Consider the following 20,641-nt stretch of genomic DNA (forward strand, 5'->3'; position numbering starts at 1 on the left):
ATGCTGGATAAGCTGGCGGTTCAGTCCGCTGTGGCGACCCCTGATGAATAAAGAGACTTGAATGTAAATGAATGTAATTTCTCACCGCTCGTGCACGCTCTTAAAATGCTGGATCCAATCCAATCGATCAAATGTTTAATTAGGCTACACCTTTGACACTAATTTAACTAAACTGTTGAATGAAAAACATTCACACCAGAGATTTTTGTGTGTGCATATTTTAAGATTGCACTTTCAAAACCCTAAATTAAACCCACATTTGGTCAAAAACATTGTCTATTTTCCAAAACAAATCGTTATCCACTATTTTTGCACTGCATGAGTGAGAATTTGCGGCTATAAAGGTGCAAACAAACTATTCACAAAATAAACACGTTCTTATGATTATAATAATTACATGATAAGTTACAGATAACTGGAAACAAATGGCTCATAAACTCAAGTGGAAATGCCCGAGCTATCCTTAAAATACAGTAGTTAAAAGGACCAAACACTGAAATGAAGAATACTGAAACATTCCTCCATTGCAGTTAACCAAAGATAGAGTTAAATAAAGATAGCACAGCTGAAGGACATTTTATATCAATAATCTTTCCACTGAAATAAGTGCACAAAAATTAATCCAGAAGAAAAGCGATCATATTTAAAGAAGAAACCCTCAATAATGATTATTATGTGTTTAATTGTGGCCTGATAAATGACACCAGAAGAGAAAAGCAAACATTAATACACGAATGTACAACATCACGACTATATTCCGGTTTTTATTATTGATTTATAAATATCACTATACTTTTATTATTGATTTATTCTCCCAATATTGTTTAGAGAATTTAATTCAGTTATTAAATTTATGCCTGTAAAAATTATTGAACTTGTTAAAAATCATATTTACTATAAATCTCTGTCTGCTGTAAACCCAAAACTACATTTAGAAGGTGTTGAGTTGACTGATAAAAAATGTACTAATAAACATATATGTAATATTTTTCAGAAGCAAAATAAAATTACTCCTTAAGGCAAATTTTTCTGGAACTCTATTATAGTAATGTTAATTGGAAAAGAGCCTGGTTAACTCCCTTCAAATACACTATAAATAATAAAATTAAGGAAATCCATTTTAAAATATTACATACAATTTCATTTACGTTTCTATCAAAGTACATTGAAATGGAGGATATCTGTGGTTTCTGCAATGTGGATAAAGAGAGCCTCTGTCATTTGTTTTTTGAATGCAACATTGTAAAGAAATTCTGGAAGAATCTAGCCAGATATATATTTTAAAAGGACAAAACTTAGTTATTATTTTACATTAAACGATATTATTTTTTTATTATGAAAACAGATCCAACATATGCCTTGCATATATTGTTAATATCTTTATGTTATTGGCAAAGTTTTACATACACAAACAGAAATTTGCTGAATCATCTCCCACATTAACAGTTTTTTGTATCGAGTTTGACTTTTATTTCTAATGTGAAATTGTTGAAAAGCATGCAAGATATGCATCAATTATTATGACACTTTTTTGATTCCCCTGTCAATTCTTAAAGTCATTGGATGTAGAAGTGCTGTACACTATACTTTGTGTAATTTAATTTATTTTAATTAATTAATTAATTTAATTTTTTGTATTTTCTTATTTTTAGACAAGATTCTCGACATTCTTGCTGTGAGGCGACATTGCTAACCACTGAACCTCTCTGTCGCCCCAGAATATAACGTAGAATAGCCAGTCTATGGATAGAATATCATTTTAAAAATACTAAAAGATTAATAAATCAATATATATATATTGATATATCTATATATATATATATATATATATATATATATCTATATCTATATATATATATATATATATATATATATATATATATATTTCAACAATCGCCTCACAGCAAGAATGTCGCTGGTTCGAGTCGCGGTTGGGTCAGTTGGCGTTTCTGTATGGAGTTTGCATGCTCTCCCCGCGTGTTGGGGTGCTCCGGTTTCCCCCACAGTCCAAACACACGCGTTATAGGGGAATTGATTAACTTAATTACCTGTATGAGTGTGTATGGATGTTTTCCAGTACTGGGTTGCGGCTGAAAGGGCATCCGCTGTGTAAAGCATATGCTGGAATAGGTGGTGGTTCATTCCGCTGTGGTGACCTCTGACGGATAAAGGGACTAAGCCGAAGAAAAATGAATGAATGAATGTTCTCCCTGACGTCTTAACTGATTACCCAGCAAGCATTTTTTGGTCTAATAGACGTCTATTAGACGTCTAAACATAGCCTAGACGTCTAGGCTAAATCACGGCTAAATTTGGGCTGTCAGTGAAAATCTAATAGACGTCTAAGCATAGCCCAAATTTAGACGACTACATATATACGTCTATTAGACGGTGAAATTTGGTCTAGGCTAAATCACGGCTAAATTTGGGCTGTCAGTGAAAATCTAATAGACGTCTAAGCATAGCCCAAGTTTAGACGGCTAAATATATACATCTATTAGACGGTGAAATTTGGTCTAGGCTAAATCACGGCTAAATTTGGGCTGTCAGTGAAAATCTAATAGACGTCTAACCATAGCCCAAGATTAGACTAGACGTGATTTAGACGCCTTTTCAACGGCTACATATATATACACGTCTAAAAGTCGGTGAATTTTGGTCTAGGCTAAATAATGGTTAAATTTGGGCTGTCAGTGAAAATCTAATAGACGTCTAAGTACAGCCCAAGCATAAACAAGTCATCAAAATTTCAGCTAATGAATGATTATGTTTATACATTTAATAAACAACACAAATACACATTTACATATCAACATTTTTGATCAACAGGTTTTCAAAAATGCAATCCATTCAAACTAATTAAACAAAGCTTTTATTAATAAAAGCAACATTAACAATATTAAAAACATTAAACAATACAAAATAAATAAATAAATAAATAAATAAATAAATAAATATATATATATATATATATATATATATATATATATATATATATATATATATATATATATATATATATCTATATCAAAGTTATGACAAAACAAATAAGATAAAAACTAAGACTTTTTTCCACAGAAGATATTTTAAAGAAAGCTGAAAACCTGTAAAAAACATACCATGGAAGTACAGGTTATACACCAATGGTTACAGGTATTCAGCTTTCTTCAAAATATCTTGTTCAACAGAATAAAGAAACTCAAAGGCTGTTATTTTTGCTTTATATGCACTCCAAATTATTCTTGTAGCTTAAAAATATTCTGATTGAACAACTGAAAGCATGTGGTCTGTTTTGAGGATGTTTTAGGTATTTATTTGGACTTTAAACAAGTTGGGACCATTGCTGTCTATAGAGAATGAGAGCTCTCAGATTTCACCTGAAGTATCTTAATTTGTACTTCGAAGACAAATCAATGTTTGGTACGACACGGATAATTAAACGTTTGCAGTTCTGGTTAAAAAAAACCTTTAAGTGTACATGAACCCAAAAAGTCCATCCAATCTATATGTGTCACTCAGCAGGTTCAAAACTTCTACACTAACATCTGTAGCATCCTCAGCCCAAATGATAAAGATCTCCACTGTTGTGTGTGCGATGAGATTCTGCCACTTTCAGTCCTGCAGAAAAAGGAGAGAAAATACTGAGATGTGTTCTAAACTCAGTCCTGTGACTGTGAGTTTTACAAATACATTTTTGAAAGGAGGGTGGGTTGAAACGCTTACCACATATTCCTTTAAGTCTTCATTGAGGTAGATGCACACACTCTTCAAATGAGGTAGGTCTTCAGGACACAATCACGCTTGATGGTTACGTATTAAAACTAGAAGAAAAAAAACATCTATTAACATAAAAAATAATTAGTCAGCTTAAAGTTTAGAGTTTACAGTTTACAGCTTAAAGCTGATTACTTATTTAAATTCAGTTATTTATTCACTTATTTTAACTATTTTAGTATCAGTGTGTTATATTCAATGTTTCTTTGTCAACAGCAGTTATATGGATAATGCATAAATATTGTTTAATAGTCATTCTGTGTCTTTGATGTGACTCGAAAGCTTCATCCAGCTTGTGAATGTACATGGGCAATCTGCATATGGACAGGAAAACCAGCAAATGTGGTCATAGTGTAAATGTTTTAGTCTAAAGTGTTTAAGCAACTCATACCTGCTAAACTGCTCATTTCACACAGCCACACTCAAATATCTGTGGAGAAAAAAAAACAAATAATTACAAATATTAGAGAAGCATTATAATAATAATAATAATAATAATAACAACAATAATAACTTCATAGTAATCAGCTTACTTTATACTAGATTTTACTGTGACAAGTCAAAATACAGTTACTCATATTACAAAAAAATGACATTTTCCATAACATAGTAAAGTTTTTTTATAAAATATAAATCAATAAAAAATCAGAAATTAACTTGAATAGATTTTCTAAAAACAGAATTAACTTGGTTCTTGTGTTTAAAAGTCTCTTGTTATGAAATCACAATCAAATATGATTTAAAAGTCAGAACTGCAGAAGTTTCATCTCATGACAGATTTTTTTATTTGACTTCATGAGGCAATTTAATTAAGATGACACGCAATGTACACACTAAATGCTCTTAATCACCGAACTTTGCTTAATAAGTGTTTAATTTTGCGTGTTTAAAATGTTGTAACACTCCCTCACACCGTTTTTGTTTGTCTAAGATTTTTGGAATAAATGGTGCCTGTCCATTGATATTAGCGTAATACTATATTAAAACTCGCACATATAATAAAAAACATTGCTAAACAACATGATATTAAAGCAGATTACACTTACCTTGCAGGACACTCGCGCTCGCAATCCAACGCGCTACAATTTTCAAACCACAACAGCTTCTTCCTCTTGATTTGTTGGCCCATTTCAGCCGAGCCGACTCGACAAATAATCAATACTGCCATCTATCGTGTGGAGTACAGAACTGCATTGATTTTTCTTAACTGATTAGATCTGGTTTGTTTTACCGTAAGATATATGTAATATATTATAAAATAAGATATATTATGCCATATTCGTTTTTAATTATAAATAAAAAGGCAGTAAGTCTGCAATAAATTTTTATGTCAATTTTGCGAGGTGGGTAAAGAACATCTAATTCAAAGCTAAATTATGGCTACAAATAGAACATGTCACGAAATTACACCTTAACACTTACTGATAATGCGTGCGTGATGTACGCGCTGCACGGCCAAATACTACAGTGAATCAGTTTAGGCTATCAGTGGGCTATAAATAGCCGTCCGGATGACGAGCTAATTCAAGGCTGCGCTCAGACTATGAAAATAGCATATATTTTTAAAAGCCCAAACACCCTATATGCGATTGACTTTCCTTACTTGAAGGAATATCATACATATCACAAGGTATTTTGTCAAAAAAAGACAGGTAATCAAATTTAATTTTTTTTGGGCTAGAGATGGGTTACACATAGCCGGACTAGATTGGGTCTATATTTCACCGAGAAACTGAAACTACTTCTATTACTTGCAGGAACCTCATAAACGTTATTGACTTTTCTTACATGATGGAGTATCATACATATATAAGCTTTATTTAGCAAAAAAACAACATGCAACCAAATGTAAGGTTATTCGGGCTAAAATTGGGTTACACGTAGCCGGGCTAGATCTGGTCTATACTTCACCTAGCCGGTGAAATGACGGCTATTGCTTGCTGGGTACTATAATCAACATTGCTTTTTAAATGTAACGCAAATATTATTTAGATGTATTTAAGTGTCATTAGATTTTGAACACGCTCTGCATTGCTATTTCTAATATCTGATCAGTTGTTTTTGATGTTCAGGAAGAGCGATGGATTTGATTGATGTCGCGCGCGTCACTGACTTCACGCGCGTCCGTGATTGCCGGAAGCGTCGCTGCTGTTGTTTTTAATGACACATTTTTAACTGTCAATTGAACTGTTAGTTATAAACAAACCGAGACTTTCAGCATGTCCACTTCCTGAGGTTTACAGTTATGTGCCTCAATACCCAGCAAGCATTTTTTGGTCTAATAGACGTCTATTAGACGTCTAAACATAGCCTAGACGTCTAGGCTAAATCACGGCTAAATTTGGGCTGTCAGTGAAAATCTAATAGACGTCTAAGCATAGCCCAAATTTAGACGACTACATATATACGTCTATTAGACGGTGAAATTTGGTCTAGGCTAAATCACGGCTAAATTTGGGCTGTCAGTGAAAATCTAATAGACGTCTAAGCATAGCCCAAGTTTAGACGGCTAAATATATACATCTATTAGACGGTGAAATTTGGTCTAGGCTAAATCACGGCTAAATTTGGGCTGTCAGTGAAAATCTAATAGACGTCTAACCATAGCCCAAGATTAGACTAGACGTGATTTAGACGCCTTTTCAACGGCTACATATATATACACGTCTAAAAGTCGGTGAATTTTGGTCTAGGCTAAATAATGGTTAAATTTGGGCTGTCAGTGAAAATCTAATAGACGTCTAAGTACAGCCCAAGCATAAACAAGTCATCAAAATTTCAGCTAATGAATGATTATGTTTATACATTTAATAAACAACACAAATACACATTTACATATCAACATTTTTGATCAACAGGTTTTCAAAAATGCAATCCATTCAAACTAATTAAACAAAGCTTTTATTAATAAAAGCAACATTAACAATATTAAAAACATTAAACAATACAAAATAAATAAATAAATAAATAAATAAATAAATAAATAAATAAATATATATATATATATATATATATATATATATATATATATATATATATATATATATATATATATCTATATCAAAGTTATGACAAAACAAATAAGATAAAAACTAAGACTTTTTTCCACAGAAGATATTTTAAAGAAAGCTGAAAACCTGTAAAAAACATACCATGGAAGTACAGGTTATACACCAATGGTTACAGGTATTCAGCTTTCTTCAAAATATCTTGTTCAACAGAATAAAGAAACTCAAAGGCTGTTATTTTTGCTTTATATGCACTCCAAATTATTCTTGTAGCTTAAAAATATTCTGATTGAACAACTGAAAGCATGTGGTCTGTTTTGAGGATGTTTTAGGTATTTATTTGGACTTTAAACAAGTTGGGACCATTGCTGTCTATAGAGAATGAGAGCTCTCAGATTTCACCTGAAGTATCTTAATTTGTACTTCGAAGACAAATCAATGTTTGGTACGACACGGATAATTAAACGTTTGCAGTTCTGGTTAAAAAAAACCTTTAAGTGTACATGAACCCAAAAAGTCCATCCAATCTATATGTGTCACTCAGCAGGTTCAAAACTTCTACACTAACATCTGTAGCATCCTCAGCCCAAATGATAAAGATCTCCACTGTTGTGTGTGCGATGAGATTCTGCCACTTTCAGTCCTGCAGAAAAAGGAGAGAAAATACTGAGATGTGTTCTAAACTCAGTCCTGTGACTGTGAGTTTTACAAATACATTTTTGAAAGGAGGGTGGGTTGAAACGCTTACCACATATTCCTTTAAGTCTTCATTGAGGTAGATGCACACACTCTTCAAATGAGGTAGGTCTTCAGGACACAATCACGCTTGATGGTTACGTATTAAAACTAGAAGAAAAAAAACATCTATTAACATAAAAAATAATTAGTCAGCTTAAAGTTTAGAGTTTACAGTTTACAGCTTAAAGCTGATTACTTATTTAAATTCAGTTATTTATTCACTTATTTTAACTATTTTAGTATCAGTGTGTTATATTCAATGTTTCTTTGTCAACAGCAGTTATATGGATAATGCATAAATATTGTTTAATAGTCATTCTGTGTCTTTGATGTGACTCGAAAGCTTCATCCAGCTTGTGAATGTACATGGGCAATCTGCATATGGACAGGAAAACCAGCAAATGTGGTCATAGTGTAAATGTTTTAGTCTAAAGTGTTTAAGCAACTCATACCTGCTAAACTGCTCATTTCACACAGCCACACTCAAATATCTGTGGAGAAAAAAAAACAAATAATTACAAATATTAGAGAAGCATTATAATAATAATAATAATAATAATAATAACAACAATAATAACTTCATAGTAATCAGCTTACTTTATACTAGATTTTACTGTGACAAGTCAAAATACAGTTACTCATATTACAAAAAAATGACATTTTCCATAACATAGTAAAGTTTTTTTATAAAATATAAATCAATAAAAAATCAGAAATTAACTTGAATAGATTTTCTAAAAACAGAATTAACTTGGTTCTTGTGTTTAAAAGTCTCTTGTTATGAAATCACAATCAAATATGATTTAAAAGTCAGAACTGCAGAAGTTTCATCTCATGACAGATTTTTTTATTTGACTTCATGAGGCAATTTAATTAAGATGACACGCAATGTACACACTAAATGCTCTTAATCACCGAACTTTGCTTAATAAGTGTTTAATTTTGCGTGTTTAAAATGTTGTAACACTCCCTCACACCGTTTTTGTTTGTCTAAGATTTTTGGAATAAATGGTGCCTGTCCATTGATATTAGCGTAATACTATATTAAAACTCGCACATATAATAAAAAACATTGCTAAACAACATGATATTAAAGCAGATTACACTTACCTTGCAGGACACTCGCGCTCGCAATCCAACGCGCTACAATTTTCAAACCACAACAGCTTCTTCCTCTTGATTTGTTGGCCCATTTCAGCCGAGCCGACTCGACAAATAATCAATACTGCCATCTATCGTGTGGAGTACAGAACTGCATTGATTTTTCTTAACTGATTAGATCTGGTTTGTTTTACCGTAAGATATATGTAATATATTATAAAATAAGATATATTATGCCATATTCGTTTTTAATTATAAATAAAAAGGCAGTAAGTCTGCAATAAATTTTTATGTCAATTTTGCGAGGTGGGTAAAGAACATCTAATTCAAAGCTAAATTATGGCTACAAATAGAACATGTCACGAAATTACACCTTAACACTTACTGATAATGCGTGCGTGATGTACGCGCTGCACGGCCAAATACTACAGTGAATCAGTTTAGGCTATCAGTGGGCTATAAATAGCCGTCCGGATGACGAGCTAATTCAAGGCTGCGCTCAGACTATGAAAATAGCATATATTTTTAAAAGCCCAAACACCCTATATGCGATTGACTTTCCTTACTTGAAGGAATATCATACATATCACAAGGTATTTTGTCAAAAAAAGACAGGTAATCAAATTAAATTTTTTTTGGGCTAGAGATGGGTTACACATAGCCGGACTAGATTGGGTCTATATTTCACCGAGAAACTGAAACTACTTCTATTACTTGCAGGAACCTCATAAACGTTATTGACTTTTCTTACATGATGGAGTATCATACATATATAAGCTTTATTTAGCAAAAAAACAACATGCAACCAAATGTAAGGTTATTCGGGCTAAAATTGGGTTACACGTAGCCGGGCTAGATCTGGTCTATACTTCACCTAGCCGGTGAAATGACGGCTATTGCTTGCTGGGTACTATAATCAACATTGCTTTTTAAATGTAACGCAAATATTATTTAGATGTATTTAAGTGTCATTAGATTTTGAACACGCTCTGCATTGCTATTTCTAATATCTGATCAGTTGTTTTTGATGTTCAGGAAGAGCGATGGATTTGATTGATGTCGCGCGCGTCACTGACTTCACGCGCGTCCGTGATTGCCGGAAGCGTCGCTGCTGTTGTTTTTAATGACACATTTTTAACTGTCAATTGAACTGTTAGTTATAAACAAACCGAGACTTTCAGCATGTCCACTTCCTGAGGTTTACAGTTATGTGCCTCAATACCCAGCAAGCATTTTTTGGTCTAATAGACGTCTATTAGACGTCTAAACATAGCCTAGACGTCTAGGCTAAATCACGGCTAAATTTGGGCTGTCAGTGAAAATCTAATAGACGTCTAAGCATAGCCCAAATTTAGACGACTACATATATACGTCTATTAGACGGTGAAATTTGGTCTAGGCTAAATCACGGCTAAATTTGGGCTGTCAGTGAAAATCTAATAGACGTCTAAGCATAGCCCAAGTTTAGACGGCTAAATATATACATCTATTAGACGGTGAAATTTGGTCTAGGCTAAATCACGGCTAAATTTGGGCTGTCAGTGAAAATCTAATAGACGTCTAACCATAGCCCAAGATTAGACTAGACGTGATTTAGACGCCTTTTCAACGGCTACATATATATACACGTCTAAAAGTCGGTGAATTTTGGTCTAGGCTAAATAATGGTTAAATTTGGGCTGTCAGTGAAAATCTAATAGACGTCTAAGTACAGCCCAAGCATAAACAAGTCATCAAAATTTCAGCTAATGAATGATTATGTTTATACATTTAATAAACAACACAAATACACATTTACATATCAACATTTTTGATCAACAGGTTTTCAAAAATGCAATCCATTCAAACTAATTAAACAAAGCTTTTATTAATAAAAGCAACATTAACAATATTAAAAACATTAAACAATACAAAATAAATAAATAAATAAATAAATAAATAAATATATATATATATATATATATATATATATATATATATATATATATATATATATATATATATATATATATATATATATCAAAGTTATGACAAAACAAATAAGATAAAAACTAAGACTTTTTTCCACAGAAGATATTTTAAAGAAAGCTGAAAACCTGTAAAAAACATACCATGGAAGTACAGGTTATACACCAATGGTTACAGGTATTCAGCTTTCTTCAAAATATCTTGTTCAACAGAATAAAGAAACTCAAAGGCTGTTATTTTTGCTTTATATGCACTCCAAATTATTCTTGTAGCTTAAAAATATTCTGATTGAACAACTGAAAGCATGTGGTCTGTTTTGAGGATGTTTTAGGTATTTATTTGGACTTTAAACAAGTTGGGACCATTGCTGTCTATAGAGAATGAGAGCTCTCAGATTTCACCTGAAGTATCTTAATTTGTACTTCGAAGACAAATCAATGTTTGGTACGACACGGATAATTAAACGTTTGCAGTTCTGGTTAAAAAAAACCTTTAAGTGTACATGAACCCAAAAAGTCCATCCAATCTATATGTGTCACTCAGCAGGTTCAAAACTTCTACACTAACATCTGTAGCATCCTCAGCCCAAATGATAAAGATCTCCACTGTTGTGTGTGCGATGAGATTCTGCCACTTTCAGTCCTGCAGAAAAAGGAGAGAAAATACTGAGATGTGTTCTAAACTCAGTCCTGTGACTGTGAGTTTTACAAATACATTTTTGAAAGGAGGGTGGGTTGAAACGCTTACCACATATTCCTTTAAGTCTTCATTGAGGTAGATGCACACACTCTTCAAATGAGGTAGGTCTTCAGGACACAATCACGCTTGATGGTTACGTATTAAAACTAGAAGAAAAAAAACATCTATTAACATAAAAAATAATTAGTCAGCTTAAAGTTTAGAGTTTACAGTTTACAGCTTAAAGCTGATTACTTATTTAAATTCAGTTATTTATTCACTTATTTTAACTATTTTAGTATCAGTGTGTTATATTCAATGTTTCTTTGTCAACAGCAGTTATATGGATAATGCATAAATATTGTTTAATAGTCATTCTGTGTCTTTGATGTGACTCGAAAGCTTCATCCAGCTTGTGAATGTACATGGGCAATCTGCATATGGACAGGAAAACCAGCAAATGTGGTCATAGTGTAAATGTTTTAGTCTAAAGTGTTTAAGCAACTCATACCTGCTAAACTGCTCATTTCACACAGCCACACTCAAATATCTGTGGAGAAAAAAAAACAAATAATTACAAATATTAGAGAAGCATTATAATAATAATAATAATAATAATAATAACAACAATAATAACTTCATAGTAATCAGCTTACTTTATACTAGATTTTACTGTGACAAGTCAAAATACAGTTACTCATATTACAAAAAAATGACATTTTCCATAACATAGTAAAGTTTTTTTATAAAATATAAATCAATAAAAAATCAGAAATTAACTTGAATAGATTTTCTAAAAACAGAATTAACTTGGTTCTTGTGTTTAAAAGTCTCTTGTTATGAAATCACAATCAAATATGATTTAAAAGTCAGAACTGCAGAAGTTTCATCTCATGACAGATTTTTTTATTTGACTTCATGAGGCAATTTAATTAAGATGACACGCAATGTACACACTAAATGCTCTTAATCACCGAACTTTGCTTAATAAGTGTTTAATTTTGCGTGTTTAAAATGTTGTAACACTCCCTCACACCGTTTTTGTTTGTCTAAGATTTTTGGAATAAATGGTGCCTGTCCATTGATATTAGCGTAATACTATATTAAAACTCGCACATATAATAAAAAACATTGCTAAACAACATGATATTAAAGCAGATTACACTTACCTTGCAGGACACTCGCGCTCGCAATCCAACGCGCTACAATTTTCAAACCACAACAGCTTCTTCCTCTTGATTTGTTGGCCCATTTCAGCCGAGCCGACTCGACAAATAATCAATACTGCCATCTATCGTGTGGAGTACAGAACTGCATTGATTTTTCTTAACTGATTAGATCTGGTTTGTTTTACCGTAAGATATATGTAATATATTATAAAATAAGATATATTATGCCATATTCGTTTTTAATTATAAATAAAAAGGCAGTAAGTCTGCAATAAATTTTTATGTCAATTTTGCGAGGTGGGTAAAGAACATCTAATTCAAAGCTAAATTATGGCTACAAATAGAACATGTCACGAAATTACACCTTAACACTTACTGATAATGCGTGCGTGATGTACGCGCTGCACGGCCAAATACTACAGTGAATCAGTTTAGGCTATCAGTGGGCTATAAATAGCCGTCCGGATGACGAGCTAATTCAAGGCTGCGCTCAGACTATGAAAATAGCATATATTTTTAAAAGCCCAAACACCCTATATGCGATTGACTTTCCTTACTTGAAGGAATATCATACATATCACAAGGTATTTTGTCAAAAAAAGACAGGTAATCAAATTAAATTTTTTTTGGGCTAGAGATGGGTTACACATAGCCGGACTAGATTGGGTCTATATTTCACCGAGAAACTGAAACTACTTCTATTACTTGCAGGAACCTCATAAACGTTATTGACTTTTCTTACATGATGGAGTATCATACATATATAAGCTTTATTTAGCAAAAAAACAACATGCAACCAAATGTAAGGTTATTCGGGCTAAAATTGGGTTACACGTAGCCGGGCTAGATCTGGTCTATACTTCACCTAGCCGGTGAAATGACGGCTATTGCTTGCTGGGTAAGTGCCTTCCGCATCAATATCCAGGCCACTTTCACACAATATCCACTATCTGCAGTGGGAGGACATGCTGTTTCCCTTAAAACAATAATAAATACGTGTAGCTATTTTAACACATTTTATTAAGTTGAGATGCATCAACAAAAAGCTGTAAAGGTACTGCAGTTTGAATCAGAATTTTTGACATATTATAACACATCTTATTTTTTGCCTACAAGTAATAAACACTACATACGTTTTCCTGCATTACAAATAACTATTTAAACTTATATTAAATACTACCCTGCTGAAAAAACAGCTAAAACCAGCCTAAGCTGGTTGGCTGGTCTTAGCTGGTTTTAGCTGGAAGTAGCTGGTTTTAGCTAGTCTCCCAGCCTGGTCAAGCTGAAAAGAAATTTAACCAGCCAAGCACAACTCAAACCAGCTAAGATCAGCCTGACCAGCTAAAACCAGCTAAGACCAGCCAGCCTGACCAGCTAAAACCAGCTAAGACCAGCCAGCCTGACCACCTAAGACCAGCCTGACCAGCTAAAACCAACTAAGACCAGCCAGCCTGACCAGCCAGCCTGACCAGCCAAGACCAGACTGACAAGCTAAAACCAGCCTGATTATCTAAAACCAGCCTGACCAGCTAAAAAGTAGCCAAAACCCCTCTAAAAACCAGCCTGACCCGCTAAAACCAGCTAAGACCAACCTGACCAACTAAGACCAGCTAAAAAGTGGTCAAAAACTCTCTAAAACCAGCTATGAACAGCTAACACCAGCTGAGACCAACCTAACCAACTAAGACCAGCTAAAAAGTGGCCAAAACCCCTCTAAAACCAGCCTGACCAGCTAAAACCAGCTAAGACCAGCCAGCCTGACCACCTAAGACCAGCCTGACCAGCTAAAACCAACTAAGACCAGCCAGCCTGACCAGCTAAAACCAGCCTGACCAGCCAAGACCAGACTGACAAGCTAAAACCAGCCTGATTATCTAAAACCAGCCTGACCAGCTAAAAAGTAGCCAAAACCCCTCTAAAAACCAGCCTGACCCGCTAAAACCAGCTAAGACCAACCTGACCAACTAAGACCAGCTAAAAAGTGGCCAAAACCCCTCTAAAACCAGCCTGACCAGCTAAAACCAGCTAAGACCAACCTGACCAACTAAGACCAGCTAAAAAGTGGCCAAAACCCCTCTAAAACCAGCCTGACCAGCTAAAACCAGCTAAGACTAGCCTGACCAGCTAAAACCAGCCTGACCAGCTTGACCAGCTAAAACCAGCTAAGACCAACCTGACCAGCTAAGACCAGCTAAAAAGTGGCCAAAACCCCTCTAAAACCAGCCTGACAAACCAGCTATGACCAGCCCGGGAGACCAGCTAAAACCAGCTTGGGTGACCAGCTAAAACCAGCCTGACCAGCTTAGGCTGGTTTAAGCTGTTTTTTTCAGTAGGGTACACATTACCAAAAGAAGTCTTGCTGCTTTTTTAGTTAAATCAACTTAACTTTTCTAGTCATCTCGAATTACATCAATCAGTTTGACTAAAAACATTAAGTTAAACTTGTGTATAACAAAAATATCGCATTAACATAAGTTTAAGAAACAAAAACATTTGTTGTCATGACATTTTGTTACTTATTTTTTTTTTACAATGTATGGTGTTTCCGAACCATACTATACTAAAAAAAGCTTTTGTCCATATTTGACCCAACGATGGGTTACAACAACCCAGCATTTAGTTTTTACTACAGTAAACTGTTACAATAATCTGTAGTTGTACAAAACTACAGTATTCAGTCATTTTGTTATAGTACTATATATGTGTTACCATAGCAACTGTAGAATCACCACAAGAGTAATGGCTGCACCCGAAACCGCCTACTACTCAGTAGGTACTGCATTTGAATTTAAACGTACAGTACTACTCAGCTGTTAGAAAAGTACATTCCATTCAGTTTGAATGCGAGCAGTATGCATGGAACTCAGGTGTACTACTGTACATCTGCCATTCTGTTATGATCACATGATGACCTACCCGTGGCTTTACTCCCATTAATGAATTCTCTCATCGGGCAGGCATCATAGGATAGCGTAGCGTCCATCCGATGCACACTTCAGAATCTTGCCAGAAGTAGTAGGTCATCGCCTACTGATTTTCGAATTCTATGAATAGTACTTGGCTTGCACTACACATGTGCTATCATAGCAACTGTAGATTCACCACAAAAGATCACTATAGTTGTTGTGTTACCATAGCAACTGTAAAATTAAAGATAATTCTACTACTTGACTATACACTCCTCACAAATCTGGATTGTTTTAATGTAGCATTGGGTCAAATATGGACAAACCGAACAGTTGGTTTAATTTTAATAACTAAATTTAACTTAGAAAACTTTTTTACGTTGGCCAAATATGGACAAATTAAAAAAGATGTTTATTTAAATCAAATTATTAAAATTAAACCAATGCTTGGGTTTTTTCATATTTGACTCAACATTGGGTTACTTCACCCAGCTCATTTTGCTACAGTAAACTGTGGTGTACTGTAGTATAATATAATTGTAGAAAACAACTGTATTGGGTCATGTACTTATACTATTATATGTGTTACTATAGCAACTGTGGAATCACCACAAAAGATCACTATTGTTATTGTGTTACCATAGCAACTGTGGAATCACCACAAAAGATCACAGTAGTTGTTGTGTTACCATAGCAACTGTGGAATCACCACAAAAGATCACAGTAGTTGTTGTGTTACCATAGCAACTGTGGAATCACCACAAAAGATCACTATTGTTGTTACCATAGCAACTGTAGAATCACCACAAACGATCACTATTGTTGTTGTGTTACCATAGCAACTGTGGAATCACCACAAAAGATCACTATTGTTGTTGTGTTACCATAGCAACTGTGGAATCACCACAAAAGATCACTATTGTTGTTGTGTTTCCATAGCAACTGTGGAATCACCACAAAAGATCACTATTGTTGTTGTGTTACCATAGCAACTGTGGAATCACCACAAAAGATCACTATTGTTGTTGTGTTACCATAGCAACTGTAGAATCACCACAAAAGATCACTATTGTTGTTGTGTTTCCATAGCAACTGTGGAATCACCACAAAAGATCACTATTGTTGTTGTGTAACCATAGCAACTGTGGAATCACCACAAAACATCACTATTGTTGTTTTGTTACCCTAGCAACTGTGGAATCACCACAAAACATCACTATTATTGTTGTGTTACCATAGCAACGGTAGAATCACCACAAAATATCACTATTGTTGTAGTGTTACCATAGCAACTGTGGAATCACCACAAAAGATCACTATTGTTGTAGTGTTACCATAGCAACTGTGAGATCACCACAAAAGATCACTATTGTTGTTGTGTTACCATAGCAACTGTGGATTCACCACAAAAGATGGCTATAGTTGTGGTTACCATAGCAACTCTAGAATCACCATAAAAGATCACTATTGTTGTAGTGTAACCATAGCAACGGTAGAATCACCACAAAAGATCACTATTGTTGTTGTGTTACTATAGCAACTGTGGAATCACCACAAAAGATCATTATTGTTGTTGTTGCCATAGCAACTGTTGATACCAAACCCAACCATTGGTTTAATTTTAATAATGACATTTGAACTAGAAATCTTTTTTATTTGACCATATTTGACCCAATGCTGAGTTTAAACAACCCAGCATATTTTAGAGTGCAGTTTGTTTCAAAAACCTTACAGTATTTACTATAAATGGCCGTATATTTATTCATGCGAGTTAGTTTGCTTATCTGAGAACCCTCATTTATTTAATAGTTTGTCTGATGTTGTAGTGTAAAATGAGGCTACTGTATGTGTTTATTGTAGACAGAGAACATCAGAGGACACTTTTGATAGTGTGTCCAACCGCACTGTGATCAAGACAGGATGCAGATTAAGTGAAGCAGGTTCTGGAATACTTATAAAATCAGCAGATCTCCTCCATATCACTCTCTGCTTCCTCAGCGGCTCCGTCTCCATCCTCATGGCCCTGAACTCCTGCTGCTGGCCCTGAGATCCCAATCACACACTGATAAACCCATCCCTGCTCAACCAGCTCTACAATAACACCATTATAGTAAGGACACACTCAGATGCTTTCATGCTGAGCGCAGACATATACAATACACTTCATCTGTGATGTGTATGGAAAACTGTTTTGAGTCCATCACAATGCACTGTAAAAGGCACCTAGAGAGTAAATTCAATGCTTTATAATTACTAAGTAAACAAAGTACACTCGTCGGCCACTTTATTAGGTACACTATACTAGTACCGGGTTGGACCCCCTTTTGCTTTCAGAACTGCCTTAATCCTTCATGGCGTAAATTCAACGAGCTACTGGAAATATTCCTCAGAGATTTTGCTCCATATTGACATGATAGCATCACACAGTTGCTGCAGATTTGTCGGCTGCACATCCATGATGCCAATCTCCGTTCCACCACATCCCAAAGGTGCTCTATTGGATTGAGCTCTGGTGACTGTGGAGGCCATTTGAGTGCAGTGAACTCATTGTCATGTTCAAGAAACCAGTCTGAGATGATTCACGCTTTATGACATGGTGCGTTATCCTGCTGGAAGTAGCCATCAGAAGATGGAGACACTGTGGTCATAAAGGGATGGACATGGTCAGCAACAATACTCAGGTAGGCTGTGGAGTTGACACGATGCTCAATTGGTACTAATGGACCCAAAGTGTGCCAAGAGAATCTCCCCCACACCATTACACCACCACCAGCCTGAACCGCTGATGCAAGGCAGGATGGATCCATGCTTTCATGTTGTTGATGCCAAATTCTGACCTGACCATCATCAGACCAGGCATTGTTTCTCCAATCTTCTATTGTCTAATGAAAATCTCAGTAGATCAGCAGTTTCTGAAATACTCAGAGCAGCCCGTCTGGCACCAACAACCATGCCACATTCAAAGTGCCTTAAATCCCCTTTCTTCCCCATTCTGCGTAAAACATATGCTGGAATAGTTGGCAGTTCATTCCGCTGTGGTGACACCTGAAAAATAATGGACTAAGCCAAAGGAAAATTACTGAATGAATGAATTAAAATGAACGTAGTCATGTTTAATTCTGCACTCAATGGGATATTTATGTAACTAATAAGACAAAAAGTACAAAAGTAGCAAACACATTGCTTTAAACTGTCATTCAGGATCAGGCAGTTCTCTGAACATAACTTTATTAATGTATTTCTAAAGGTAAATGAAGGTTATAGAGTGTGTTGTTAATTGCAGAGCTCCTCTGTTTAAAACAAAGACGGAAATAAACCCTGCAATTCCTGAACGAAATCAAGTCTCAGCCAGGAAAGACTGATATTACTTACCACAATAACACAAAAATAACTTTAAACTAATTGAATGCATTATTTACCACAAAAAGTACCACCAAAGCAACTCAAAAGTAACGTAAAGCATTACTTACCATAAAAATAACACAAAAGCAACTCAAAAGTAACGTAAAGCATTACTTACCATAAAAATAACACAAAAGCAACTCAAAAGTAACGTAAAAGTAACATAATGCATTACTTACTATAAAATGTAACATAAAGGTAACACAAAAAGCAACTCAAAAGTAATATACCGCATAACTTATTATTAAAACACAAAAGTAATGCATTATTTACCATAAAAAATAACACAAAAGTAACGTAAAAGTAATGTACCGCATAACTTACCATGAAAAGTAACACAAAAGTAATATAATGCACTACTTAACATAAAAAATAACACAAAAGCAACTCAAAAGTAATGTTATGCATAACTTATCATTAAAAGTAACACAAAAGTAACTCAAAAGTAACATACCGCATAACTTATCATTAAAAGTAACACAAAAGTAACTCAAAAGTAACATACCGCATAACTTATCATTAAAAGTAACACAAAAGTAACTCAAAAGTAATGTAATGCATAACTTATCATTAAAAGTAACACAAAAGTAACTCAAAAGTAACATACCGCATAACTTATTAAAAGTAACACAAAAATACCTCAAAAGTAACATACAGCATAACTTATCATTAAAAGTAACACAAAAGTAACTCAAAAGTAACATACCGCATAACTTATCATTAAAAGTAACACAAAAGTAACTCAAAAGTAACATACCGCATAACTTATCATTAAAAGTAACACAAAAGTAACTCAAAAGTAACATACCGCATAACTTATCATTAAAAGTAACACAAAAGTAACTCAAAAGTAATGTAATGCATTGCTTACCATAAAAAAAACACAAGTAACACAAAAGCAACGTAAAAGTAATGTACCGCATAACTTACCACAAAAAGTAACCCAAAAGTAACACTAAAGTAACGTAATGCATTACTTACCATAAAAAATAACACAAAAGCAACTGAAAAGTAACATAAGTAACAATGCATTACTATAAAAAGTAACACAAAAGCAACTCAAAAATAACATACCGCATAACTTACCATGAAAAGTAACACAAAAGTAACGTAAAAGTAACGTATAGCATTACCTACTATAAAAAATAAAACAAAAGCAACTCAAAAGTAATGTAATGCATAATTTACCATGAAAAGTAACACAAAAGTAACGTAAAAGTAATGTAATGCATTACCTACTATAAAAAATAAAACAAAAGCAACTCAAAAGTAATGTAATGCATAACTTACCATGAAAAGTAACACAAAAGTAACTTAAAAGTAAAGCAATGTGTTCATTCATTCACTCATTCATTCACTCATTCATTCATTCTCTTTTCAGCTTAGTTCCTTTACTAATCAGGGGTTGCCACAGCGGAATGAACTGCCAACTTATCCAGCATATGCTTTAGGCAGCGGATGCTCTTCCAGCTGCAACCCATCACTGGGAAACATCCATATACACTCATTCACACACATACACTACGGACAATTTAGCCTACCCAATTTACCTGTACCGCATGTCTTTGGACTGTGGGGGAAACCGGAGCACCTGGAGGAAACCCACACGAACACGGGGAGAACATGCAAACTCCACACAGAAATGCCAACTGACCCAGCTGGGACTCGAACCAGTGACTTTCTTGTTGTGAGGTGATCGTGCTACCAACTGCGCAATCGTGACACCACGTAACGCATTACTTACCATAAAAAGTAACCAAGTATCGCAACTAGTTACTTTTTTGGGCAGTAACTCAGTATTGTAATCCATTACTTTCAAAAGTAACTTTCCACAACACTGAAGACTTTTCTTGTCACATATGCTTTTTATTTCTCTCTTTATTACTAGAGGAGACGT

At 34.3% G+C, this 20,641-nt stretch overlaps 3 long non-coding RNA genes across 3 annotated transcripts; all 3 read right to left on the reverse strand.

Annotated features, from left to right (window-relative positions):
- Positions 1-3,125: 3,125 nt before the first annotated feature.
- Positions 3,126-4,246, reverse strand: LOC130247455 (uncharacterized). Its single transcript, XR_008839549.1, has 3 exons — positions 4,166-4,246; positions 3,724-3,821; positions 3,126-3,618 (listed from the first exon to the last, which is right to left on the reverse strand). It is a non-coding gene; the product is annotated as an uncharacterized LOC130247455 (long non-coding RNA).
- A 2,686-nt stretch (positions 4,247-6,932) lies between these two features.
- On the reverse strand, positions 6,933-8,053 carry LOC130247447 (uncharacterized). The gene is made up of 3 exons (XR_008839548.1): positions 7,973-8,053; positions 7,531-7,628; positions 6,933-7,425 (listed from the first exon to the last, which is right to left on the reverse strand). It is a non-coding gene; the product is annotated as an uncharacterized LOC130247447 (long non-coding RNA).
- Positions 8,054-10,738: 2,685 nt separating this feature from the next.
- Positions 10,739-11,859, reverse strand: LOC130247458 (uncharacterized). The gene is made up of 3 exons (XR_008839550.1): positions 11,779-11,859; positions 11,337-11,434; positions 10,739-11,231 (listed from the first exon to the last, which is right to left on the reverse strand). It is a non-coding gene; the product is annotated as an uncharacterized LOC130247458 (long non-coding RNA).
- Between the last annotated feature and the right edge of the window lie 8,782 nt (positions 11,860-20,641).

Source organism: Danio aesculapii, chromosome 20, assembly GCF_903798145.1.
Source record: "Danio aesculapii chromosome 20, fDanAes4.1, whole genome shotgun sequence".
Classification (NCBI taxonomy): domain Eukaryota; kingdom Metazoa; phylum Chordata; class Actinopteri; order Cypriniformes; family Danionidae; genus Danio; species Danio aesculapii.